At 46.2% G+C, this 26,164-nt stretch overlaps 1 pseudogene across 1 annotated transcript in view; it reads left to right on the top strand.

Annotated features, from left to right (window-relative positions):
- Positions 1-2,695: 2,695 nt before the first annotated feature.
- Positions 2,696-26,164, top strand: part of LOC309523259 (E3 ubiquitin-protein ligase LRSAM1-like) — a 41,440-nt pseudogene continuing 17,971 nt past the window's right edge. Inside the window, exons 1-4 of the transcript XR_014224658.1 lie at positions 2,696-2,812; positions 3,351-3,419; positions 20,310-20,394; positions 20,781-20,889. The product of XR_014224658.1 is annotated as an E3 ubiquitin-protein ligase LRSAM1-like (transcript). The remainder of the gene's footprint in view (positions 2,813-3,350; positions 3,420-20,309; positions 20,395-20,780; positions 20,890-26,164) is intronic.

Below are 26,164 nucleotides of genomic sequence, written 5' to 3'. Positions count from 1 at the left end.
AGCGTATCAACAGCTGCCAGTGGATGAGGCCACAGCAGAGGCACAGACGACTGTGAGGCACAGAGGAGCGTTCAGGGTAAAGCAGCTGCAATTCGGTGTCAGCATGTCACCAGGCATACAACAGGCCCCGACCCAGTGCCTGTGCAAGAGGTTATGAGCCTGAAGCTGCTTCCCGACCACCCCATTCAGGCACAAGAAGTTGCGCACCAATCCAAGGAAAATAGGGTCATCTCCCGGGTCCTGGACTGGGTGTGGAGGGGATGGCCCAGCAGCAGCCCCGGGCCAGAATTCATGGGCTACAAACCCGCAAACAAGAACTGTCAGCCCACAAGGGGTGCCTGTTATGGGGAAGCAGGGTCGTCATTCCCCAGCCCCTCCGCAAAAGGGTCCTCACAGCCCTACACGAGACACACCTGGGGTAGTGAGAATGAAGGCCCTTGCCAGAAGTTATGTGTGGTGGCCGGGGATTGACGGAGAGATAGAGGCCTGGGTCAAACACTGCCTGGCCTGCCAAGAATCCCGCCCAGATCCCCCAAGGGTGCCAGTCCAGTCCTGGGAGTCCACCCGAGCACCATGGTCACACCTGCACGTGGACTCCGCTGTCCCCTTTCAGGGGAAAACATTCTTCATAGTGGTGGACTCCTACACCAAATGGCTGGAAGTCGCACTGGTACCGTCCACTTGCACGTCCACAGCCATCCGGGTACTACACAGGCTGTTTGAAACCCACGGGCTCCCTGACACTCTCGTCTCAGACAACGGAACCGCATTTACGTCAGGAGAATTCCAGACCTTCACAGCGCAGAATGCCATCTGCCACATCCGTTCGGCGCCATTCCACCCTGCCACCAATGGCCAAGCAGAGCGCATGGTGCGGACTACCAAGGACACCCTCCACCGCATGACGCAAGGGGATTGGGAGTACTGCCTTGCCACATTCCTCCTAGCACAGCACAGCACCCCCAGCTCAACGATTGGCCGGAGCCCCGCTGAACTACTAATAGGCCAGCACCTCGCAATCAGACTGGACCGCCTTCACCCGGACAGAGCTCAGGAGGATGTAGTGGGCGGGGGTAGGCAGGAAACCCCGGACCTTTGTGGCCCAGGACCCAGTGTACGCAAAGAATTTTGGGGCAGGCCCAGCATGGGTACCCACCACAGTCACCAGGGTCACTGGCCCCATGTCGTACGAGGTGCTAACGGATGGGGGCAATGCTGGCGCCGCCACTGCGACCAGCTACAGCGACGATTCCTGAGAGAAAACCAGGAGGAGGACAGGTCAGAGGAGTCCCAAGGGAACAGTGGGGAAGTGAGGCCCGTAGAGCAGGGAGGGGCCAGCAGGGGAGGCAGAATCAGTAAATACAGAGAGGACCCACGAGGCCGAAAGGACACCGGAACCAGAGCAATGACTGAGCGAGCCGGTTGTGCCAGACCAAACGGCCCCATCACAGCCAGCATCCTCGGAACACGAGCCAGAACCCGAACCCCTGACCAGGGAACACCCCAGACCGCAATGCACATGTAGGCAGCCGGCGTACCTTGAGGACTATGAATGCAATCTCCCGGGCCGGACTGGAACTTAGACGGGAGGGGTGTTATGTACTGAGTTGAATAGGATCCAAAAGGCAGCAGTCTGATTGGTCCTAGAACAATAGGATTCAGAATGCAGCAGTCTGATTGGTCCTCGAACAATGCAACAGTATGATTGGTCTGCAGGAGCCACCCAATCCAGCTGCAGGTGGAAGTGAATCCGCAACCTGATTGGCCTACAGGAGAATCCCGGAATTAGCCGATCACCTGTGGCCCATTTTTTAAATAATGTATATAAAGCAGATATTTTGGTGAAACTTTCATTCCTCCTCACCCCTATGAGCTGAATAAAGGGCATGAAATCCACACTCGACTCCGAGTATATTTCAGTAAAGGACATGTTTTCAGTGTGTTAGTACAGGCTTTGTCCAATGGGCAAAAGCCCTCTAGACATTGTTGCCCTGCAATTCTCATCAGCCCCAGCCAGCATGGCAGTGCTGGCCATGACTGCTGGGAGTTGTAGTCCAAAATGGCTCTGCTGACTGGGGCTGATGGGAGTTGTAGTCCAAAATACCCAGAGAGCATTAGGTTGACAAAGTCCATGTTGACACACAGGCCAATATCATAAAATTAGGTGGTGGCATCTCTATGCATCAGACTCTTCCTGTGTCCTCCCCTGTTAAACAATTTATGAGGCTGGAGAACCCTCTTGTCCACGCAGAGCAAGAAATGGCTGGTGGCCTCAAACAACAGGCAAAGCCTCATATGTACATAGGCAGAAATGGGGCCCTTTGAGTCCTAGCCAATGTGCTTTCGAATGTGTAGCGATTCCCTCTCCCTGTTGTGTTTTAACTTTCCTCAAACACCCTGGAGGGTTTTTCTGGGAGCAAAAGCAATCCAAGCCTATACAGTGTCTTGCTGGCAAGGACCATTTCTTCATTGCCTCCCACTGCAGATCACTTGTTGCACTGGTTTCCCAAATCATAGTGGCAGTAAACCATGATTTAAGTAGGTGCACTGAAACTGCAGGCACTTCACTCCCTCTGCCCCTCTGTCTCCACTCCCAGGAAATAAGTCTGGGTTAGTGCTACCTCTGAACCCAGGTTCACCATTTATTTCTCTCCAAGCAAACCACAAGTGAGTTAGCCAAGAACAAACCTTGATTATGGCTCCCAGCATCACTCTGATAATATCCTCTCTGCTTCTTTCATTGCTCACACCAAATTGCTTGACATCTCTGATCCCTAAATCCTGTAGCATCCTGAATCTCCTAACTGTGAAGGTAACTTGAAACTCTTTTTTTCTTTTTTCTTTTTGCAAATGACGCAAGAGGTAGGAATGAATCATTGAATGGAAGCTTCTGGACCTGATAGTGAAGAAGGCACAGAACCACTTTGTGTGTGTTGACAGAAGGGGGACCCTTGAAACCAGGTCCCATTCCAATGTGATTTTGTTCCATGTCTTGTTTAAATATACGAGAGACCTCAGAGAGAGAAGGGGAAAGTGTCAGAGATACACAGAGAAGAATGGGAGGAAGAGAGAAGCAGGGTGTCACAGACCAAGAAAGAGGAATAAGGGGATGTCAGGGACAGAGAAGTGTGTGAGAGAGAGGGGAGGGAGGGGGTGCCAAAGACAGAGAAAGAGGAAGAAGCAGTTTGTCAGAGACAGAGATGTGAGTGGTCCATTCTCCACTGGCTTTGCCCTCTAACAGGTTAGTGCTGACGGAGTGTGGCCCTCAATAGGGAAAAAAATGTTCTCCACCTCTGCTATGAAGGCTTAACAGATAAATGAATGACCATTTTCCTTCTCTGCCCTTCCAGGTTTTAGATCTACATGACAACCAGCTGACCTCACTTCTTCCTGATATTGGCCAACTGACGTCTGTCCAGGTAAAAGAGACAAAACACATCCTGCGGGAGAATCCTGCTCTGAATTGTTTCTCGTGTGCAGTGTAAGTGTGGTGACTCAGAAAGTATGGGAACTTTTCCATCTCTTTCGGGACCGTGAAGGCTCAGACTAGCCCCTCAAAATGGGATAGTGAAACCAGGGGCTGAATGGAAAGCCTCCTTATTGCTTGCGGCTAGGACCTTGCCCCCTTCATGGATCACTGCCTTGCCGTGGTGAAGGGGCTTGAATAACTCAGAGAAGCTATGAACTATGCCGAGCAGGGCACCCAAGATGAACAGGTCATAGTGGAGAGTTTTGACCAAACGTGATCCACCTGGAGGAGGAACCGGCAAGCCACTCCAGTATCCCTGCCAAGAAAACTCCATGGACAAAGACAACAGGCATATAAAAGTTATGACCCTGGAAGATGAGCCCCTCAGGTCGGAAGGCGTCCAACATGCTACTGAGGAAGAGCAGAGGACAAGTACAAGTAGATGCAGAGCTGATGAAGCGGCTGGGCCAAAGCCGAAAGGACGCTCAGTTGTGGATATGCCTGGAAGCGAAAGGAAAGTCCAATGCTGTAAAGAAAAATATTGCATAGGAACCTGGAATGTAAGAACCATGAACCTTGGTAAGTTGGATGTGGTCAAAAATGAGATGACAAGAATAAATATTGACATCCTGGGCATCAGTGAACTAAAATGGACGGGAATGGGCGAATTCAGTTCGGATGACTATCATATCTACTACTGTGGGCAAGAAACCCGTAAGAGAAATGGAGTGGCCCTCATAGTCAACAAAAGAGTGGCGAAAGCTGTACTGGGATGCAATCTCAAAAATGATACAATGATCTCGATACGAATCCAAGGCAGACCTTTTAACATCACAGTAATCCACATTTATGCACCAACTACTGGTGCTGAAGAAACTGAAATTGACCAATTCTATGAAGACTTACAACACCTTCTAGAAGTGACACCAAAGAAGGATGTTCTTCTCATTATAGGGGATTGGAATGCTAAAGTAGGGAATGAAGAGATAAAAGGAACAACTGGCAAGTTTGGCCTTGGAGATCAAAACGAAGCAGGGCAAAGGCTAAACTGAAGAAAGTAGGAAAAACCACTGGGCCGGTAAGCTTCAATCTAAATCAATTACCTTATGAATACACAGTGGAAGTGAGGAACAGGTTTAAGGATTTAGATTTGGTGGACAGAGTGCCTGAAGAACTATGGATGGAGGCTCGCAACATTATACAGGAGGCAGCAATGAAAACCATCCCAATGAAAAGGAAATGTAAGAAAGCAAAGTGGCTGTCCAACGAGGCCTTACAAATAGCGGGGGAGAGAAGGCAAGCAAAATGCGAGGGAGATAGTGAAAGATACAGGAAACTGAATGCAGATTTCCAAAAAATAGCAAGAAGAGACAAGAAGGCCTTCTTAAATGAGCAATGCAAAGAAATAGAGCAAAACAACAGAATGGGAAGAACCAGAGATCTGTTCAAGAAAATTGGAGATATGAAAGGAACATTTCGTACAAAGATTACCATAATAAAGGACAAAAGTGGTACGGACCTAACAGAAGCAGAAGACATCAAGAAGAGGTGGCAAGAATACACAGAGGAATTATACCAGAAAGATATGGGTGGCTCGTACACCCCAGGTAGTGTGGTTGCAGACCTTGAGCCAGACATCCTGGAGAGTGAAGTCAAATGGGCCTTAGAAAGCACTGCTAATAACAAGGCCAGTGGAAGTGATGATATTCCAGCTGAACTGTTTAAAATTTTAAAAGATGATGCTGTTGAGGTGCTACACTCAATATGCCAACAAATTTGGAAATCTCAGCAGTGGCCAGAGGATTGGAGAAGATCAGTCTACATCCCAATCCCCAAGAAGGGCAGTGTCCATGAATGCTCCAAATTTCATCAAATCAATGCTTTATGGACTGAGGATAAAACGATTGGGATGAAAAAAAATCCAGATTCCAGGTAGAAATATTAGAAAATAAATCAAAACTTGTGCTGGTCCCGGGGGGTAGGTTACCGTTATCGTAGTCGAAGATCAGTCCTGGGTCACTAGCCTGGAAACAGTTCACAAGGAGCGAGGTGAGGTCCAAAGCAGGAAGCCGGGCGGGGACAGGAACACTGGAAGGTTAGAAGCAGGAAGCCGGGCGGGGAACAGGAACACTGGAAGGTTAGAAGCAGGAAGCCGGGCGGGGAACAGGAACACTGGAAGGTCGGAAGCAGGAAGCCGGGCGGGGAACAGGAACACTGGAAGGTCAGGTCTGGGTCCGGGTAGGAGCAGGTACTAAACGACGACGTTGCTCCCGCAACCTGGGACTGGGCTGACTGGCCTTTATCTTCTCTGAGGCCAGGGGCGGCCCCGGCCCCCAGGAGACCCGCCTCCCCTGGCCTTAAGGCGAGCACTCCTCCTGGGAGAAACCAGTTTCCTTCGCCTCTCTGCCCTGAACCTCTGCAGTTCAGGAGAGGCTGAAGGGTTAATGGACCCAGGAGGAGACTCACCCGTAGGCACTGAGTCCTCAATCACCTCCAGAGCCAGAGTGGAATCACCTGGTGCCTGCTCCTGAGGATCCGGCACAGGTGCAGGCGCTTCAGACTCAAGGCCCTGCCCCAGTTCAGCCGGCCCTGGAGGCGGGGACTCCTGTGCAGGCTGGGACTCCTCCGGTTCAGCCTCTGAATCGGAATCCCAGGCAATCACACCATCCCCCCTCCCAGGTCCCCCCCTCAATCGAGAGCCTGGACCCGGCTTGCTGGGGTACGCCGCATGGAAATCTCGGAGGCAGGCAGGCGCATGGACGTTGGCTGCTGGTTCCCAGGAACGGTCCTCCGGTCCATACCCCTTCCAGTCTATGAGATACTGCAGCTTTCCCTTGCGGTATCGGGAGTCCAGAATGCATTCCACCTCGTACTCAGGCTCCCCCTGAACTAAAACTGGCTGCGGTCGGGGACAGTTCGGGTGGAACTCGTCGGGTGGGGCCACTGGACTCAGCAGGGACCTGTGGAATACCGGGTGAACCTTCAGGGTTGCGGGCAACTGGAGACGGAATGCCACAGGCGAGACCTGGTCCACGATAGGAAACGGGCTGGTGAAACGGGCGTCCAGCTTCCGCGAAGGTTGAGAGGGGTGAAGGTGGCGAGTGGAGAGCGAAACCAGGTCACCGACGTGGAGTTCCGGCCCCACCTGGCGGTGGCGGTTGGCCTGGGCCTTGTACGCCTCCTTGGCCCGGCGCAGTTGCTCCATCAATAGCTGTTACTGGGACTGGAGCTCCTGAAGCCACTCCGTCACCGCAGGGACCGCGGATGCCGGCAGCACATCCGGAAACAGCCGTGGATGATACCCGTAACTGGCCTGGAACGGGGTCTGCTGGGTGGACGCATTCACCGCGTTGTTGTAGGCGAACTCTGCCAATGCTAGGTGGTCAACCCAGTCATCCTGCTGGTAGCTGCAGTAACACCGAAGGTACTGCTCCAGCACCGCGTTCGCCCATTCCGTCTGGCCATCGGTCTGTGGGTGGTAGGCTGATGATAGACAGACCTCTGTCCCGAGGGTCTGGTGCAACGCCCGCCAGAATCGGGATGTGAACTGAACGCCCCGGTCGGACACCACACGCTCAGGTAGGCCATGCAGGCGGAAGACATGCTGAAGGTACAGCTGAGCGGTTTCCTTAGCTGTGGGTACGGATGGGCAGGGGGCACAGTGTACCATCTTAGTGAAATAGTCGGAGAAAACTAGAAGGCAGGTACAGCCACACAACGGGGGTAGGTCCACTACAAAGTCCAGCGAAACCGTGTGCCAAGGACGTGGTGGGACCGGCAATGGCTGAAGTAGGCCGGGGGGTCGCCCGGTAGGGCCCTTGGCCTGCCGGCAGACATCACAACCAGAGACGTAGTGAGCCACGTCAGCCTTTAGGCGGGGCCACCAAAACTCCCGGCTTACCAGATGGGTGGTCCGATACCGCCCAAAGTGCCCCGCTGCTGGGGCATCATGGGTCATCCGGAGAACCTCAGCCCGCAGTGGCCCTGGCGGAATGTACAGGCAACCATGGTGCAGCAGAAGGCCCTGATGCAAGGCCAGCCCCGGATACTGAGGGCTGGACCCTTCGGCCAGTTCGGAGTCGTTCCTGGGCCCAAGCGTCGATCCGCTGCTGTTCCCGCACCCGAGCCTGCAGTGGCTCAGCCTCCTGGGTGGCCAGGAATGCAGCCGGTGGTAGGATCGTGGTGGGAACTGCTTGCTGTACCGTGTCTGCGTTGTCTTCAGGTTTCCGGGACAGAGCATCTGCCTTCTGGTTTTGGGAGCTAGGGATGTAGCGGATCAGGAACTGGAACCGGGAAAAGAACAACGCCCACCGGATCTGCCTTTGGTTCAGCTTGCGGGTGGTCTGGAGGTACTCCAGGTTCCAGTGGTCGGTTCTCACCTCCACCGGGTGCCGTGCTCCCTCAAGATGGTGGCGCCAGACCTCAAAGGCCACCAAAGATGAAGAAATAAAAGAAGTAATGGTGAAATGGGCGATAGACTTTGGATACAACATAGAGTTTGATAAGTGGAAGAAACTCTGGAATGAAGGTATGAGGTTCTCGGCATGTACAACACTTAGAGAGAACATGGAAAAAATGATGTACAGGTGGTACATCACGCCTGTAAAATTAGAAAAAATGTACAAAACCGGAGACAAATTATGCTGGAAATGTAGGATCAAGGAGGGCAATTTTTACCACATGTGGTGGTCTTGTGAAGTAATTAGAAAGTTTTGGGAAATAATCTACAATGAATTAAAAAAAAAATTAAATATACCTTCACAAAAAACCCCGAGGCCTTCCTTCTAGGGATAATTGGAGAAGAAATTAAAAAGGAAGATCAAACACTTTTCCAATATGCAACAGTGGCTGCTAGAACACTAATTGCACAAAACTGGAAGACATCAAAAATCCCAACTATAAATGAGTGGCAATCTAAATTATTTGATTATATAGAATTGGCAAAAATGACACAGAAAATAAGAAACCAAAAAGGTACAAAGTTTAATAATGAGTGGAATAAATTTATGACATATATTGAAACAGATGTAAAAAAAATTAAAAATCACAGTAGGCTTGATGTAACGCCCGCGACGTAAAGAGTTTTAAGAAAACGAAACTGCAGATAGAAAACCCTTTGTAACATATTCCGAAACCGAGTTGAAGGGAAGTCAATTATTGTTGTGTTATTTAGTTATTGTAAGTTTAATTTGTTGGTGTTTTATGTTATGCAATGTTTCTTTTTTCTTTGTTGTTTTTTTCTCATTTTTTGTTCTGTCTTTTCTGTTGTCTTAATGTTTGGTGTTGTATAATGAATTGATTGAAACTAATTATATATATATATATATATATATATATATATATATATGCTTTCGTAGATTTTCACGGGTACAGGAATGCAGGTTTTGGTGTCTTCGGGTGTCTTCCCGTGTAAGAGTCGGGGTGTCTGGGCGACGTTTCGACGAGGTCTCACTCGTCATCTTCAGGCTGGTGCTTTCGGCTTCTTGTTACTGGAACAGAGCAGAATCTGGTGTTTGAGTTCCTATAAATACTGTTGAGGGGTGTGGTGTATAGCCTCCAACGTTCTGGGCAGAGAGGAAGTTCCTAGATTAGTGTGCCTTTTCTTCTTTTGTTCCTTAATTACTTGAGGGATATCTTGAGTGATTTCATGAGTGATATTCTGAATACCACTGGGTGGGTCATTAAGTGTAGATTAGTTGCTAAAGCTTTCGTGTCTTGACCTCTTGAGCTTGTGAAGAGTTTTTCTGAGAAGATGGCTGTGCTGCATTTAGTTGTGCTCTGGCTTGGCTTCGTGTATAGGGGCGAGCTATGGTTTTGTGCCTTGTGCCAGCCAGATCTGTGTAGGGATTGCAGGGGGGTGCAGCATCCGGAGGTGCCACTATAGTTTGGCTACTGGATGGAGTCTGTAATATGTCTGTGGAGAGGGTCTGGGTTTGGGTCTGGTGTGGTTGATTGGTGACGGCGTTCTGTGTGCCTCTGGTTCTGGTGTCGGTTTTTGTGGGGAGGGCTAATTTCCAGATGTCTGGCAGGCGGGACGTGTCGTCACGCTTGTTCATGTTGTGAGGGTGTTTCTCTATCTCGATGGCTTCCATGATTATTCTCTTGTGGTGATGTTCCATGTTAAAGAGCAATTTGGAATCTGCAAAATTAATTTCGTGTCCTGTTTCTTTCATGTGTTGGAAAAGAGAGGAAGTTTTTTCTTCTTTTTTGACGGCATTCTTGTGTTCTGCGATACGTGCATTTATTCGTCTGTTTGTTTGTCCAATGTACGTGGCTGGGCAGACTTTGCAGGGTATTTCATAGACCCCTTGGTTTTCCAGCTGGATTTTGTCTTTTGGGTTTCTGAGGATATTGGCTATTTTTTGGTTGGTGCAGAAGGCTGTTTTGATATTGTGTTTATGGAGGATTTTGCTAATTTTGTCTGTAGTGCCCTTGATATAAGGAAGGAGGGCCATGCCATTGTTTTCTTCTGTGTCTTGGTTTTTGGGGGGTGTTTCTTTTTGGATTAGCTTCGTAACCCTGTTTTTCTGGTATCCATTGGCGATTAACACATTTGAGAGATTCTGTAACTCAGTTGTCAAGTGGTCTTTGTCAGCCAGGCGTTTGGTTCTGGAGATGAGAGTCTTGGCTACGGAGTTTATTTGTGCAGGATGGTGGTGTGATTGTGCATGTAAGTAGCGGTTGGTGTGTGTTTTTTTCCGGTAGATAGTGTGTCCTAGGGAGCCATCAGGTTTTTTGTAGATTAGGACGTCAAGAAAGGGGAGTTGGTTGTTGTCTTCTATTTCCATAGTGAATTGTATTTTGGGGTGTAGGCTGTTGAGATGTGTGAGGAAGCTATCTAGTTTTTCTTTCCCGTGTGGCCAAATTACAAAGGTGTCGTCAACATATCTGAGCCAAAGTTTGGGTTTGTGTTTTTTTTTTTTTTCATTTTTTAAATAAATTTTATTATTTTTTATCATTAATACACATATACAAGCATACAAACATACATTTCATACAATCTTTAAAAATATTCAAACATACTTACACTCAATCCCACAAATAGTTCCTTTCCCCATCACCATCCACCGACCCTTCACCCCACCTTTGTGTTGACTTCCAATCTACTCAATTACAATATCTTTCCACTTCTATTACTTTCTTTCACACACCTTTACCCTAATTTCATACTTCTTTTTCTATTACACGTTGTTTTCCATCTTATTTGATATTTCAGTATTTGAAACGGAACTTGTTTATTCTAATAGGAGTTCTGATTTTTCGATATGATTTTGCAAGTATCTTTTAAACACTTTCCAGTCCCTATCTATCTTTTCTTTCGAAATCCTTCCAATTTCTTCCATTGTTTTGGATATATTGTAATACTCCAATAATTTGGCAAGCCACTCTGTTTTTGTCGGTATTATACCACTTTTCCAGTTTTTCGCAATCAATAGCCTTGCTGCTACTGTTGCGTATAAATATAAGGTCTTATCTTCTTCCTTTACGCTTCCTGGTACTATTCCCAATAGAAAACCTTCTGGTGTTTTCCTAAATGAGTATCTAAACATTTTTTTCATTTCATTATATATTATTTCCCAAAATTGTTTGATGTTTAAACAATTCCACCATATATGTATCATAGTACCTTTTCCCGTGTTGCATCGCCAGCAGATATCGCTACAGTTTTTATTCATTTTTGCTATTCTTTCAGGTGTTAAATACCATCTATGTTGCATTTTAAGGTAATTTTCTTTCAGTATATAACACATGGTGAATTTCATATCTTCTTTCCACAATTTTTCCCATTGTTCAAACATAATGTTTTTCCCAATGTCTTGCGCCCATTTAATCATTGATGCTTTAACCAGTTCATCATTTGTTTCCCACTCTAAAATCAGATTATACAATTTAGATATATTTTTTGATTTTTCTTGTATTAAATATTTATCGAATTTTGATATTTCTTTTTCAAATCCTAACTTTTTGTCTTTTGCTAATCTATACTTAATTTGAATATATTGAAACCAATCACTAATATGAGCTTTAATTTCTGTGTAGTCCTTTAATTCCAATTCCCCGTTTTCTTCCTTTAATACAGTTTTATAGGTAGCCCAATTTTCTTTCATATTTAATTTTTTCACTGCGACAATTTCTGCCGGCGATGCCCACCAGGGAGTTTTCGGTTCTAAAAGTCTTTTGTATTTCTCCCATATTTTATATATAGATTTTCTGATTATATGCCCTAGGAAGCCTTTATGTACTCTCACTTTTTCATCTATTAAATAGGCATGCCATCCAAATCTTGTCTCTACTCCTTCTAAATCCAATACATCCGAGTCATCTAATTTGATCCATTCTTTTATCCAGGTCAGACCCACCGCATCGTGATATAACTCCATATCTGGGAGACCAAATCCTCCTCTCTCCTTCTTATCTATCATTATTTTGTGTTTTATTCTTGGTTTTTTTCCTGACCATATGAATTTAGCCAAATCTCTTTTCCAGTTATTAAAACATTTATCTCCTCCTAGTATTGGGATACTTTGAAATAAAAACATCATCCTTGGTAATATGTTCATCTTTATTACCGATATTTTCCCTAGTAAGGAAAGATTTAATTTTCCCCATACTTGCAAGTCATTTTTTATTTCATTCCATGTTTTCCCATAGTTCTCATTACTTAAGTCTATAGTATTTGTTGTTAAATTTATTCCAAGATACCTTATTTTCTTTTTAATTTCCAATCCTGTAATTTCTTGTAATTTCACTTTATCTTTTTCTTCCATATTTTTCACTAGTATTTTGGTTTTCCCATAGTTTAATTTGAATCCTGCTAATCTGCCATATTCGTTTATGCATTCCAATATTCTAGGTGTACATTGTAGGGGATTTTCTGTTGTGATCATAACATCGTCTGCAAAGGCTCTTAACTTATATCTTTTTTCACCAACTGCTATTCCTCTTATTTGGTTGTCCTGCCTTATTTTCTTTAATAGAACCTCTAATACTATTATAAATAACATTGGGGATAGGGGGCATCCTTGTCTTGTACCTTTAAAGATGTTGATTTCTTCTCCAAACTCTCCATTAATAATAATTTTTGCTTTCTGTTGGTTATATATTGCATTTATACCTTTTTGGAATTTTTCACCTAAACACAATTCTTTTAATAGTTTTTTCATAAATTCCCATGAGATTTTGTCGAAAGCCTTCTCCGCGTCGATTGAAATCAGGGCTGCTTGTTTGTCTCTTCTTACTTGTAGATATTCCATTATGTCTATTATATTTCTGATATTATCCTTTATTTGTCTACCTTCCACAAATCCAGCCTGATTTTTATGTACTATTTTTCCTATAATTTTTTTCAACCTATTAGCCAGTAATCCTGCGTAAATTTTATAATCGGAATTTAACAATGAAATGGGTCTATAATTTGAGACCAATTCCAAATCCGTACCTTGTTTTGGCAGAAGCGTTATATACCCTTGAGTCCAAGAGTCTGGAACATTCCCCTTCTCTACTGCTTCCTCTATTACTTCTTTTAGTGGGTCAATTAATTCATTTAACATTTCTTTGTAGTATTCTGCTGGTATGCCATCCGGACCTGGGGATTTCCCTATTTTTAATTTTTGAATTGATTCCTTAATTTCTATGGTTGATATTGGTTCATTTAATAATTTATGGTCTTCTTCTGCTATCTCTATTAATTTATTTTTCTTTATATATTCCTCTATTTCTTCTATTGGCACTTCATCTTTTTGATATAATTTTTTGTAATATTTTTCAAATTCTTTTTTGATTTCTGTCATATCCCTTATTGTCCTCTCTTCTACTTTTATTTTATTTATTAATTTTTCATTTCTTTGTTTCTTTAGTTGCCAGGCAAGGATCTTGCCTGGCTTGTTTGCCCATTCAAAATTTTTATATTTCCAAAATTTGATTTGTTGTTCTACCTCCTGTTCTATAATTTTATTATATTCTACTCTCAGTAATTTAATTTCTTGATTTAATCTCTCTTTATTTTTGCTTGCATAGGCCAATTTTTCCTTCCTTTTAATTTCTTCTAAAAGCCCCCTTTTCTTTTTTTCTTTATTCTTATATGCTATTGAGTTTTGCTGTATGAAATATCCCCTAACAACCGCCTTCCCAGCATCCCACACTGTTTTAACATCTGTCCCTTTCCTCCAATTGTTTTCAAAATATTCCTTCATCAACTTTCTGGCTCCTTGCATTACTTTTTCATTTTTTAATAAGAAAACATTCATTCTCCACCTTTTCTTCCCTTTCTCCTCTTTTCCTTTAAGAGTTAATGATACTGGATTGTGATCCGTAAGTGTTTTTGGCAATATTTCGGCATTCTCTGCTTCAATTGTCATATCCTTAGTAATCCATATACTGTCGATTCGACTATACGAATTTTTTGGTTCTGAGAAATATGTGAACTCCTTTTCGACAGGATGTTTATATCTCCATATATCCACTAAATCAAAAATCTTTACCATTTCCATAAAGCTTTTTGGCAACTTCCCTTCATTTCCCCCCCTCTTCTTCTGTGATCTATCCAATTCTGGTTCCATTACTCCATTTAAATCCCCTAACACAATAATTCTCATATCTATATATTCCATTAATAATGATCTTACTTTAACATAGAATTCTGATTTTCTTTTATTTGATCCATAGATTCCTGCTACTACAATTGGTTCCCCCTCTATTGATATTTTGACTATTATAATCCTCCCCTCTTTGTCTTCATATAACAATTCCGGTTCATATTTGCTTTTAACATACATTACAACCCCCCTCTTTTTTCTTACATCAGATGCGATGAATTCTTCCCCTAACTTTGGTTTTACCAATAGTCTTTTATGCTTAGTATTGATGTGGGTTTCTTGTAAGCAAGCAAGGTCCCACTTCTGCCTCTCTAAGATACGTTCTATTTTCTGCCTCTTCCTCCTATTATTTAGACCATTCACGTTCCATGATAACAATTTAAATGTCATTCTTTATTAGTTAAAAAATTCTAAAGTTAATGGAAAGAGTTTACGTTATCTGCAGTGGTAAAGGAGAAGGGTTTTGTAATAGTTATTGGTCTGATTATTTACCACTGGCGTAGTTCTTTATCCTTCCACCCTTTGCTGAGCTTTTTCTTCTTCTTCCGCCTCATCCGATAGCTCTCCCTTTCTTCCTTCCTCATTTCTTACTTCACTTTTCCCACCTCCTAATTCTCCTCGATACTTCCTCCAAAACATGTCTGCTTCCTCAAATGTCTCAAATCGTCTTCTTTTTCCTTTGAAGTTGAAGGAAATCCCCACTGGGTATTCCCATCTGAAAGATATTGCTTTGGCCTTTAGTGCTTTTGTTAGAAATTGGAATTGCTGTCTCTTTTTTATCAGCCTAGGTGGAACTTCTCGTAAAATTATTATTTCCTTTCCATCTATGGTTAATTTGTTCTTACTCTTTAATTGGAGGATCTTATCTTTCATCCAATTCGATGTGAATACAATGATGCAGTCTGCCGGCCATTTGTTCATTTTTGCTTTTCTTGAGTTCACTCTGAAGATTTTCTCTGTCTGTTCTATTATGTCTTTTTCCTGTAGATGTAGCCACTTTGCTAAAGTTTCAATCATCTTCTTCCAAATATCCTCCTTCTCCTCTTCTGGAACATTTCTGAATCTCAAAGTCTTCTCTTTAATCTGCATCTGTATCATTGCTAGCGCATCCCCAGTAGCTTCCTGGATTGCTTTTTGTTCCTCCATCTCCTTTTTCAATTTGTCCATTTCTTTTCTTTGTTCCCTTTGTTCTTTGCTAATTTTCTTCACCATCTCATCCATTTGCTGATTCTTATTCTTAATTTCTTGCACTTTCTTATCTGTCTCCTTCATTCCTTCTAGGACTTCTGTTAATTTTTCCTTTATTTCTTCATTTTCTTTTTCATTTTTTTTCATTGTGTTTTCTAATTTTTCCAATTTCCCATCAATTGTGTTGATTTTTTCTTCCAACTCTTTTCTCAGTCCTCCTAAGTCCAGTTTCAAACTAATAATAAGTTCCCTTAAGTCCATTTCTTCAAGGCCTGAGTTTCTTCTTAATTGTTGCTGTTGACTTCCAGTTCCAGTCTGTTTTTTAATTGCATGAGACATTTTGCGTTCTCTTTTCCAACCATCAGATATCCTTCTATTGTTCCAATTTTCTTTTGTTACTGCTTTTCCTACTTTGCCCACTGGGTGTCACTGTGTTCTTATTAACTCAGCTTGCCAGCTTCTGCCCTCCTTTAATCCTCTCTTTCACTATTTTGTCTTCGTCACTTCCTCCTTCTTCCTCCTTCTTGATGATTACTCAGCGTCTTCAGACCCGTGACGCCATCTTATCTTATCTGTGAAATTCCCCTCCTTTCCCCCACAGCGTTCCTTATTCCTTTGTCCTTATCTTTCCTTCAAGGACATTCAGTTTCAAAGCAGCTGCTTTACTCCACCCAGCTCCAACAACAGGCAGCCTGCACCGCTTTGCACTTTGTAGTAAGTCCGTTTCAGATAGTGTGCTTTTCAAATAGTTTAATTGCAATCTGAGTGATTTCTTTATATTCTTTCCATATATATTGTTCTTCTGTCTTCCCTTTACTTTTGTGGTAGCATTACTTCTCCTCCGCTATTTTTACTCTTTATCTTGTTTTGGGTTTACCCACTCCGTGAGGGATTCCCCCTCCTGGGTCCCCTTATCTTCCTCTTGTCTTATTTCCTTTTAGGTTTTGTTACTGCTGCTACCACTTTACGTTTATTTTGATATAGAAATAGAGATTTTACCATCTTGTCGCTGCTTCAGTGATGTGAGGCTTTTCACCGGTCTGTTTGATGTTCTTCTCTGTGCCTGGATTCCCCCCCACCTCTGCCGTTTTTCCTTCAGCGAGGGGTGCCGGGACTCCAAAAAGACACTGCCGAAGTTCCTTTGACTTGAGCTTCCTTCCAAGCCTTTTCAGGGGTCGTGTAGCCAAACGTTGCCCCTCACAGTACCGGTGTGTGCCCCGACCTGCTTACTGCAGTCAGAGCTCACACTGTTGCAGCTGTGGTAAAAGCGGAAGTTTGTGTTCTGACTTGTCTAAAGCATTGGTTTCAAAGTGTTCCATGTACAAATTTGCGATGACCGGTGAGAGGGGTGATCCCATAGGTGCTCCTTCTATCTGTTTGTATCTTTGTCCATTGTGGATGAAGTACGTGTTGGTTAGGCAGTGGTTGGTCAGGTCCAGGATGTATTTGGGGGGATTGTATTTGTTTTGAATGGCTGTCAAGGCTTCATTAATGGGCACTTGAGTGAAGAGAGATATAACATCGAAGCTCACAAGTAGGTCATCGGGATGTAGGTATTGCTTCTTTATTGTTTCTATGAACTGGAAGGAGTTAGTAACGTGTGAAGCGATGGATTCTGCATAGGGCTGAAGTTGCTTAGCGAGAAATTTAGCGAGATTTTGTAGAGGTGAGCCTATGGAGCTGACTATTGGTCTGAGTGGTGTTCCTTCTTTGTGTATCTTGGGGAGACCGTAGAGTTTGGGGCATCTGGATGATTTTTCTCTGGGGATGATTCTTAGCTGGATTTCTTCACTGATAGGAGAGGCTTTTATTTTGGATTTGGTGGTTTTTTCCAGATAGGTGGTGGGATCTGTTTTTATAGGTTGGTAGGTAGGGTCTTGGAGTAGATTTGATAGTTTTGCTTGGTAGTCCGATGTGTTCATCACAACAGTGGCGTTGCCTTTGTCTGCTGGGAGAATGATTATGTTGTTGTCTTTCCTCAGGTTGGTGAGTGCTTTCTGTTCTTCTTTGTGTAAATTGCTTCTGGGTGGTTTGCTGGAGCAGAGGATGTTGGTGACTTCAAGTCTGATTTTATTGGCTTCATCTGGGTGGATTTTGGTCAGGCTAGCTTCGACTCCGCATATGATGTTTTCCGTGGGGATGCGTCTCGGGGCGACTGCAAAGTTGAAACCTTTGGAGAGTACTTTGGTTTCAGTTGGGGTGAGGATCCTGTCTGATATGTTATGTACTGTTTGTTTCATGGGTTGTTGTGGAGGGTGGCTGGGCTTCTGGCGTTTCTCTAGTTTGTAGAGTTTGTTGGTGTGCCTTTGACTGTGTTGACCACAGCAAACTATGGCAAGTTCTTAAAGAAATGGGAGTGCCTGATCACCTCATCTGTCTCCTGCGAAATCTCTATGTGGGACAAGAAGCTACAGTTAGAACTGGATATGGAACAACTGATTGGTTCAAAATTGGGAAAGGAGTACAACAAGCCTGTATATTGTCTCCCTGCTTATTTAATTTATATACAGAATTCATCATGCGAAAGGCTGGGCTGGATGAATCCCAAGCCGGAATTAAGATTGCCGGAAGAAACATCAACAACCTCAGATATGCAGACGACACAACCTTGATGGCAGAAAGTGAGGAGGAATTAAGGAACCTTTTAATGAGGGTGAAAGAGGAGAGCGCAAAATATGGTCTGAAGCTCAACATCAAAAAAACAAAGATCATGGCCACTGGTTCCATCACCTCCTGGCAAATAGAAGGGGAAGAAATGGAGGCAGTGAGAGATTTTACTTTCTTGGGCTCCCTGATCACTGCAGATGGTGACAGCAGCCACGAAATTAAAAGACGCCTGCTTCTTGGGAGAAAAGCAATGACAAACCTAGACAGCATCTTAAAAAGCAGAGACATCACCTTGCCAACAAAGGTCCGTATAGTAAAAGCTATGGTTTTCCCAGTAGTGATGTATGGAAGTGAGAGCTGTACCATAAAGAAGACTGATCACCAAAGAATTGATGCTTTTGAATTATGGTGCTGGAGGAGACTCTTGAGAGTCCCATGGACTGCAAGAAGATCAAACCTCTCCATTCTGAAGGAAATCAGCCCTGAGTGCTCACTGGAAGGACAGATCCTGAAGCTGAGGCTCCAATACTTTGGCCACCTCATGAGACGAGAAGACTCCCTGGAAAAGACCCTGATGTTGGGAAAGATGGAGGGCACAAGGAGAAGGGGACGGCAGAGGACGAGATGGTTGGACGGTGTTCTCAAAGCTACCAACATGAGTTTGATGAAACTGCGGGAGGCAGTGGAGGACAGAAGTGCCTGGCGTGCTCTGGTCCATGGGGTCACGAAGAGTTGGACAGGACTAAATGACTAAACAACAACAACAAAGGACCTTGCTGGGTGAGTTATCACAGAGCAGAAACAGAGAGAAACCTGTGTGGAACATCAGCCCATGTGACTGGCTGCCAGTGTGAAACCTGCTCATTGGCCAGGTCTCTATGAATACCAAGAGCCTGGCATTCCTGTTTTTTTGTTTGTTTTAAAGTTTTTATATCCTGACATTCTCTCACGTTGGGACTCAAAGTGGCTTCCAACATTCAAAAGAATCATTGTAAAATACAAATAAAATCAGACCAGTTTAAAAAGTAGCTTAAATACATCAAAACACAATTAGAACCAGCAGTTAAAATCCAATTTGCCCTGACAGTAGCTGAATGATCAGTATCATCTGCACCTTAGTTTCCAAAGGTCCATCCGTCTATTGGCGGAAGGATAGCAAAGAGGGAGCCAGTCTAACCTCTCTTGGGAGGGAATGCTACAATCGGGGTGCAGTTTCTTTCTTGTGTCACCACAAACAAAGCTTCCAATGTTGATTGGACAATGAGAAGGTGCTGCCATGGACTGGCTGGACACAGGTATGGTGGGAGGCACCTGCTGCAGAACCCCCAAGGGACAAAGTTCTCAGAGTCCGGGGATTGGTGGTGGGACGACAATGCATGGTCAGAGGGAGAAGCCTGGAGGAGGAGGTGTTGAAAGCTGAAGCACTAACAGGTTCTAGTGAGCAGGGGGAGTCTGTGACAGAGAGAAGTCCAGAATCAGAAGCAGAGGAAGAAGCAGGACAGGAAGGAGACCAAGAGGCAGAGCGGAGTCAGGCTGGTGAAGATACTAGGATGTCTCCCCCTCCTGCTGCCACAAGCTCTGCTCCCCTCCCCCTGGTCTCCCAGGACCAGGAGAGGCACAAAGAGGGAGGAGCAGAGACAGGTGCATTGGCAGAATATCAGATTGCTTGGGAAGGATCTTGGGAAGAATCTAGGGGAGGAGGAGATTTAGGCAGCTGTGGGAATGTGGGGACCTTCAGCCTCCACAACTGCCTCATAGGGGCAGAGTTGCTGTGCTCATTAGGCCTGACACCCCTCAGCTGACCTTGTTTCTTCTAAGAAGGAGTTAACTTCATTTACTCTGTGTGATTAATTGCTGGCTGGCTCCCTTACAAGTGCTCACCTGAGGATCTTAGCACTTGAGGTTTTAGCAGGGTCATCAAAACAAGACATTTTGTCTCCTGCCCTCAAGACCAGGCTGCTGAACTCAAGAGACTCAGCACTCTGTAAAGTGCACCCTCTGACTTGGATTTCACAGGAACCTCCTACTGCCTCTCCCTAATGGAACAGGAAGGAGACCAACCCCTCTTGTTTCTGCTCTCTGTCCTTGATAAGAGAGTTTGTACTGGTCCAGTAAATGCTTCCGCTGCGCCACCAGCAACAGCTCTCTTTGCAGAGCATTAATTAAGTCCAGTGCAGAGATTCTTGTTGCAGTACAAGCTTCAGAGTCTCAGCAGCAAAGAAATAACGACACAGGGAAGCCTGTCTTTCCAAAGACAGGTTTATTGCAGAAAGATCACAGAAACACCTCCGGAGCTTTCGGACATTTTTGCTTCACGCCCCAACCCACAGAGAAAACAAACACTCTTTATATACTGAGCAACTTAACAACTTAACGAGCTTGACTACTTAAAGTTACATGACATTGCTAACTTGCCAGCGTCTTAGGTTTCACACCCTAACACTTGATAGGTCCTGAACTTTGAAAAGAATCTATTGAAGGCCCTTCCAGATTCGATAGGGGACCTTGTCCAGCTGCAGACGCTTAATCTGAAAGGTAGGAGGAAATGCCTCAGGCTGCAATCCGCAGGGATACGGGAACATATTTCACACTAATAATAACACACAAAAATAGATTTATAAATAGTTGTAGTAAAAACATCCAATTCCTGCATCTGCCCAAACGCCTGGGGTAACCAAGAATGTTGTTGCCTGGTGCCCAAGCAGTGACAAGGCTAGTACCAGACGGGACTTCCCCAGGGCAGCATTTTCCATTCTAGGGGTCGATAGGAAAAGAATTGAAAATAAAACTTCTGACATCATCAAGCCATTATACAAATACACACACACACACACACACACACACACACACACACACACACACATATATATCCAAGAAGTGCATTAATATCTGCATCTTGCACATTCTGCCTTTTCTGGCAGGCAACAAACTGAAGGAACTGCCAGCCTCCCTAGCCTACAGACCTTAGACATCAGCGAAAACCTAATGCAGGAGTTGCTGCAGGCACTGGCTCACATCCGAACACTGGAGGTATGTGCCCAAAGAAGTTTTTGCTTTGTTTGTGTTTGTGTGATGCAAAATTCATATTGAGCGGGAGGAAGAGGTCAATATGGAGCTGGAAAGGAAAGCTTTGCTTCTTTCAGATCATACTAGGATGGGTATAAGCAGCTCTTCTCTTCCTGGGAAGCTTGTGTGCCAATCTAGCCTTGTACAAAGGGCATGAATCTCAAGACTTCTCCTGCATTGCTCATCAACTAAGACCCTCCTCCGTCTGTTGCTGAAGTGTGTTGTGATTACATCAGTAGTTTAGTGGCCAGTTCAGAAGTGCAGGGTCCCTTCTTGATGGTCAAAGCCATGCCCCTTCACAGCTAGATCCCTTTCTAAAATGCAACAGTTTTATAATTAGACAGTAATAATAATTAGTGATGCATTGCAACAATCAATGCAGATCTTCATTTGTTGCCTTTCAGCTAGATCTTCCATTTACTGTGCAGGAACTGTGCAAATGATCTGGAGTCCTCCAACGTCTTCTCTCAGAGTGACTTAAGTTGTGATTCTCTTGGAAGTTCCATTGTACCTAACAGAACTTTCACACTATTCTCTAGAAACCAAAGCAGCTTTTGTTTTCAGGGTTCCTAAGTGCTTAACTGTGGAGCTCGCATAACTCTTTCTCCTCAGTATTTTCCCTGCTTGCTTTCTCCAGAGTGATCCTTGGAGCCCAGTCCTCAGAGGATGACTCCTCTTCCTTTCATTCTGATTAGCTCAAATCAACACAAAGGCTAAGACTTCTTCCCAGTGGCTAAAACACCCCCTTTTATGTGGATTGGGTGACATTGGAGACTGGAGCCATGGGGGGGGGGGTAGTAATGGGTCTTCAACCTTCCATGACTCTGGACCACTGCATTTCTGGGTTGCACAAAAGAGAAGAGGTTGTAGCCAACTAAGTTCTGCTCAGAGTAGACCCATCAAAATCAATGGGTCAAAGTCATTTGTTACCTTTCAAAGCATCTACTCTGAATAGGACTAGTACAGGAGACAACCGATGGCCTTTTTGGCAGTGGCTCCTTGATTTTAAAATGCCCTTCCTAGAGGAGCTCCACAGGCACTGACCTTGCAATTTTTTCCAGCAATTAGTTAAGACTTTATTGTTGACCAGGGCAATTTGAAAGGGGTTCTGTTTGCTTTCAGCCAGCTTTTGGGTTCTACGTGGCTGCCTTTCAGTCAGTTTTCTTGTTTTCTGAGGGATTATATTTTTCCTTTTATTGCATTTCATCATCATTATTGTGAGCCATCCTGGGATCTGTTTCAAGGAAGGCATTTTGGATGATGTTAAAATGCATTTCAAAAGAACTTTTTTTGTCCACCTCAAAAGGAATTTTGCAGGGCTAGAAAAGGTTCAGAAATTAGCAGCTAGGAGGATAAAAGGGATGGAGCAACTCCCCTGTGAGAGAAGGTTACAATGTTTGGGCCTTTTTAGTTAGAGGATAGACAGGTAAATGTCAGGATGGGGACATGATAGGGGTATATACGGATGTCAGGGGTTCAGGGACAGAGGCACAGCGGAGACAGGAGATGGAGAGCGAATGGGAAGAAACTGAGGACAGTGGGGAGGAGAATGACAGTGATCCGAGGGATTCCATGAGCCTCTCCAGCGAATCAGAGGATTCCCAGAAGGGGGCGCCGGTGGTCAGGACTAGGGGGGTCCCAGGGGGGACGCACCAGAAACAAGGGGCCAGCGGGGGTTCCCAAAGCGGCAGCTGGAGATCAGGACCAGCTTCCCCATCAGAGCATAGCAGGGGGGGAAAAGGTTCCTGTATGTCGGGGGCAGCGTCTCCTCCAGCAGGGAGAGGAGATGAGTCAGGGCTGGCCGCGCCTCCATCGGAGAAAGGAGGAATGGAGGGGAGGTCAGGACCAGCTATCCTCCCGGAAGAGGAGGAGAGCAGTGACAGGAGTAGTGTAACGATCAGAAGGAAGGTTGGGAGCTGGGCGCGCGCGCCAAGTTCAAATGTACAGGCATGCGGGACAGCAGAGCCCCCGGATTGGGAACCAGGTCCTAAAGCCTGCCGGAGGGAGGGGGAACAATCCAGGGAATCATCAGCGTCGGAAGAGTGTAGGAAGGGCGAAACCGCAGGGGGCAGGATGACCCAGCGGAAGAGGGAACAAAGAAGGAGGTGGAGCAAGGCAAGGATCTTAAACTGGTGTCGGGGAGGGACCGACTCAGAGGGAGCTTCAACGGTCTAAGAGTTACAGACGTAGGGCTGCGCGCCGGAACTGTGAAACCACAAATGGACTTCAGTAAAGACTTTTGTATATAAAGAGAAACTGGCGTTGGTCCTTTGTGAGCTGGGACCTGAGGCAGCTCTGACAGTAAGCTCCCTCTGACAGTAAAAAAATTTTTTCGCAAGCTCACGAAGAAGGGCAGGCATGACTACGGAGGCGCAGCTGGCAGAACTGCAGGACGCAGTCTCGAAGCTTTACGCAGAGGTAGCGGTCTCCAGAAAGAGGGAAGAGGACGCAGAAACGCGCTGCAAAGATCTGCAAGCCAGGTGGGAACATGCGTGCAAGGAAGGACTCCTGGGGTCCCGGCCGGAGGGAATTGGCCTCGCAAAACGGGGGGGGGGGCAGCTTAGTAGCCCATTTCAATGGGGACCTGAAACAATATCCCAGCTTCAGAGCAGACGTTGTTTATGCGCTAAATCTGCTTCGGAAAGACTTTAGAGATGAGGAGGAGAAAGTGGGTTTCATTATAACCCACCTGCATGGGGAAGCTAGAGCCTGGCTGCGCAATTTATGGTGCGAAGATGGCCCCGCCCTCAGGAATTCAGATGCGTTTATCGCGGCCATGGACGCTTGTTTTCAATCTACCGTGGACGTAGACTTCGCGAGGCGGGAGATGCATGGATTGCGGCAGGGCAAAGCTACAGTGCGACAATACCACTCTCGCTTTTTTGAGTTACTGAATGTGCTGCACTGGGAAAAGGACTCCACGGCAGTGAGGGATCTTTTCTGGGAGGGGCTAAATGGCTCCGTGAAAGATGAGCTGGCAAGAGGGGACAGACCTAGCACTACCGCAGAAGTGGTTCAGAGAGCGCTCACGATAGGGGTACGCCAGGAAGAACGCCCTTGGAACAGGGATGAGGGTCGTCTGGCACGCGCATCCGCCAGGGCACCTCCCTTTCTACCCGGGGACCTAGGGCGCGCGCACTCCACGCCTCCGCTGGGGGAGGGAGAAGTACCATTGGAGATTGGTGGTGCCAAGGCTCAGACAGCGGCCAGAGCCCTAGCGCCAGGAGCAGTCAAGACGACGACTCCTAGAGGGAGCAGGAAGTGTTATATCTGCGACAGTGCAAACCACATGGCCAAAGAGTGTCCCCAGAGGATCCAGAAGCACACTGCAGCCTTGGCAACAGTAAAAGAAGCAGTGCAACAGGGGGGGCAGCTTCAGGGAAACGACAATGCCTGGCTGGAAGCAGAAGCACTGGGGCCCAGCCAGGCAAGTCAGTGAAGCAGTCCCCAGAGATCTTACAACCCACAGACCCCCTCCCACCCAAGCCAGTGGTGCAGCTCACCGCATCACTCCAGCTGCCAAATGGATTCACCCTGGAAGTCCCGATTACCATTGATTCCGGTAGTAATGCAGACTTTGTGGGGGTGGAGTTCATCAAGCAGCACCGTATAGCGCTTCTGCCGGCCACGCTGCCACTACACGTCGTCACAGTCGATGGCAGGAAGCTGCTGGGCGGGCAGGTGGTACAGCAAACACCGCCTATGGTGATGCAAATTGGAAATCATCGCGAAGTCATCAGCTTTAACGTCACCCACCTGTCAGACACGCCCATAGTGTTGGGCATGAGTTGGCTGGACAGGCACAGCCCGGCATTAGCATGGTACCAGCGGCAGTTGACCTTCGGTTCCTCCTACTGCGCAGAACACTGCATCCAGACTGGCCAGGAAGAGGAGGGTCAGGAGGATGGACAACAGTTACACCTAGGCATGGTGCAGGCGGTGCCCCACAAGTACAAGGCATTTCTGGAGGTCTTTTGCGAGAAGGAAGCTGACCAGCTACCCCCCCCACCGGCCCTACGACTGTGCGATTGACCTCCTACCAGGGGCGACGCTGCCAACTGGGAAGCTGTATTCCATGTCCGAGGACGAGATGCAGGAATTCAGGGAGTTCATAGAGCACAATTTGAAGCGGGGATTCATCCAAGAATCCAAGGCAGTGGGGGGCAGTCCCGTGTTTTTCGTGAAGAAGAAAGACACGCCCCAAAAGAGGCTGATCGTAGATTATAGGCTCATAAATTCGAAGACAAAGCCCACAGCCTTTCCCATGCCCAAGATCCACGACCTGCTCGCGACGGTGAGGAAGGGGAGAATCTTCACCAAGTTGGATCTACGCGGCGCATACAATCTCATACGCATGTGGGAGGGCGATGAGTGGAAGACGGCCATGTTTACGCCGTTAGGCACCTATGAATACAAAGTTATGCTGTTTGGTCTCCAAAATGGCTCCCACTGTTTCCAAGCATTTATACACCACGTGTTAGTGGGACTCCTCTACAAGAAGTGCGTATGCTTCCTCGACGACATCCTGATCTTCTCGGAATCGCCGGAGGCTCACGAGAGGGATGTAAAGGAGGTCCTGCAGAGACTACTGGAGCACAGACTGTACGCCAAACTGGAGAAGTGCCAGTTCGACGTGACGGAGGTGGATTTCCTGGGCTACAAGCTGTCCGACAAGGGCCTCGCCATGGACAGTGCCAAGGTCCGCTCGGTGTTGGACTGGGAGAGCCCGCGCAATCGGAAGGAGGTCCAGAAGTTTGTCGGATTCGCCAACTTTTACTGCAAGTTCATCAAGGGGTTCGCCAAGGAGACGGCAGCTATCACGGACACCCTCAGCTCCAAAAAGAAAAAGTTCACCTGGACGGACCAGGCGGAACAGTCTTTTCGGAGACTCAAGCGCCTCTTCGCGTCCGAAGAACAGCTGCTACACGTAAACCCCAGCAAACCAATGAGGGTTGAGACTGACGCCTCAGACAGAGCGGTGGGGGCGGTCCTGTTGCAGGAAGATCTGCAAGGGAACTGGAGGCCCTGCGCATTCTACTCCAGGAAGCTCAGCAAGTCGGAACAGAACTACACCATCTGGGACAGGGAGTTGCTGGCCATTCATGCGGCCTTCAAGGCGTGGCGGCACTTCCTCATCGGAGCCAGACACACCGTGCAGGTCCGCACAGACCACAAGAACCTGGAGTACTGGCGCACGGCGAGGCTCCTGAACCAGAGACACATCCGCTGGGCGGAGTTC

The sequence above is a fragment of the Podarcis vaucheri genome, assembly GCF_965113315.1.
Source record: "Podarcis vaucheri genome assembly, chromosome: W".
In the NCBI taxonomy this organism is placed as follows: domain Eukaryota; kingdom Metazoa; phylum Chordata; class Lepidosauria; order Squamata; family Lacertidae; genus Podarcis; species Podarcis vaucheri.
This window is presented reverse-complemented; position numbering and strand designations above follow the sequence as displayed.